The 2,237-nt window shown below is 36.3% G+C and overlaps 1 pseudogene; it reads right to left on the bottom strand.

The window, feature by feature from the left end:
• Nucleotides 1–568: 568 nt before the first annotated feature.
• Nucleotides 569–1,099, bottom strand: LOC138145209 (NADH dehydrogenase [ubiquinone] iron-sulfur protein 5-like; annotated as a pseudogene).
• Nucleotides 1,100–2,237: the final 1,138 nt, after the last annotated feature.

Consider the following 2,237-nt stretch of genomic DNA (forward strand, 5'->3'; position numbering starts at 1 on the left):
GTCATATTTCTTTTCTGTCTTATTGGTCAATCTAATAGGTATAGGATACTACCTCAGAATTATTTTATTTATATTTCTCCAATCAATAGTGAATTAGAGCTTTTTTTAATAGGGCAATAGATAGCTTTGATGTCTTCATCTGAAAAGTGGTTGCTCATATGCTTATATGGAGAGTGAACCACTGCCACCAACTTTGCCTGGTGTGGTTGTCCTAATGGCAAAATACAGAGAGAACTGGGGGCTGGGGAAAGCAGGATGACTTCTATACTCTGACTTTTACTATCTGGAAGGAGATAACTATTTTATGAAATATACTTTTCCAGGGGATGACAGGATATGCTTTCTTTTTTTTTAATTAAATTATTTTTTTTATTTTTGGAGAGAGGGGGAAACCAAGGCAATTGGGGTTAAGTGACTTGACCAAGGTCACACGGCTAGTAAGTGTTAAGTGTCTGAGGCCAGATTTGAACTCAGGTCTTCCTGACTACAGGGCTGGTGCTCTATTCACTTCTCTACCTAGTCGCCCTGACAGGATATACTTTCATCCTATCATAAAGAACAAAGCCACCCAATGTCAACAGTGGCTGGTCAAGGCTTCTGCTCTTGCTTTCCTGAGTAGTAAGCTGAGGGAGTATACTTCCCTTCTTTCATCAGCTTCTCCTTCTGCTTCATGATTATTCCTAAGCATTCTACCACCTTCCGCCTATGTAGACATTCAATGAAATCCTCATATTCCAATTTGCAATCTTTCTTGGCTTGGGTCATACCAATTCCATGGGCACACTCAATGAATTCCTTCTTGAAAGCATGGCATCAGGCCAGCATTTTGTAAGGTTGTTCAGCACTCATAATTGTGATCCATTTGTCAATACTGAGGCCCAACCAGTCTTGAATATAAAAGAATGGCATGACTGCAGTGTAGTTGAAATGCTGTATCCCTTTCCTTCACAAGTCTCTGTCTAAAACTAAATTTTTCTATTCAGCTCTGGTCTTTTCATCACGAATGCTTGAAAGTCCACTATCTCATTGAATATCCATTTTCCCCTGAAAAATTATACTCAGTTTTCTTGTGTAGGTGAATCTTTGTTGTAATCCTAGCTCCTTTGCCCTCTGGAATGTAATATTCCAAGCTCTCCATTCCTTTAAAGTGGAAACCTCCCAATCTTATGTTATCCTGACTATGGCTCCACAGTAATTGAATTGTATCTTTCTGGTCACTTGCAATATTTTCTCTTTGACCCGAGAGCTCTGAATTTTGGTTATACTATTCCCAGGAGTTTTCATTTTGGGCTCTCTTTCAGGAGATGATCCATAGATTCTTTCAATTTTTATTTTATCCTCTGGTTCTATTATATCAGATCAATTTTCTTGATAACTTCTTGAAAGATGATGTCTAAGTTCTAATTTTTTGGTCATGGCTTTCAGTTAGTCTAATATTTTTTTTAATTATCTCTCCAGGATATATTTTCCAGGTCATTTATTTTTCAAATGTGGTATTTCACATTTTCTTCTATTTGTTTTCATTCTTTTGGTTATGCTTTATTGTTCCTTGATGTCTCATAAAGTCATTAGCTTCCATTAGTTCAATTCCAAATTTTAAGGATTGTTTTTCTTCAGTGAGCTTTTGTACCTCCTTTTCCATTTGAACAATTCTTTTTTTTCAGGTATTCTTTTCTTCAATGGATTTTTGTACCTCTTTTAACATTTGGCCTATTCTGTTGTTTAAGGAATTACTTTTCCTCAATTCTCACAGTATTTTTGTGCCCCTTTACCAAGCTGTTGACTTGTTTTTTTCAAGATTTTCTTGCATCACTCTCATTTCTCTTCCCAGTTTTCATCTATCTCTCTTACTTGATTTTTAAAATCCTTTTTGAGCTGTTCCATGGTCTGAGATCAATTCACTTTTTTTTCTTGGAGGCTTTGGATGTAGGAGTTTTGATGTAGTTGTCTTTTTCTGAGTGTATGTTTTCCTTTTCCTTGTCACCATAATAATTTTCTATAGTCATTTTTTTCTACTCTATTCCCCTCCTTTTTGCAGTCTTTGTCTTCACTCAATTCTTTTTTTTTTCATTTTTCAAATGCTTTATTAACTTCTTATTTAGATCATTCATTTCCACCAGATTTGGGGTTACAAATTTTCTCCTCATTTTTCCCCTACCCACTGCCCAAAAATAGCAGTTGCACAGGATATCCCCTCCTCCAATCTGCTCTCTCCCATATCTACTCCCATATCTCCT

The sequence above is a fragment of the Petaurus breviceps genome, unplaced genomic scaffold (genome assembly GCF_028583685.1).
Source record: "Petaurus breviceps papuanus isolate PSGF00001 unplaced genomic scaffold, PetGlider_PUasm1.0 90731, whole genome shotgun sequence".
Classification (NCBI taxonomy): domain Eukaryota; kingdom Metazoa; phylum Chordata; class Mammalia; order Diprotodontia; family Petauridae; genus Petaurus; species Petaurus breviceps.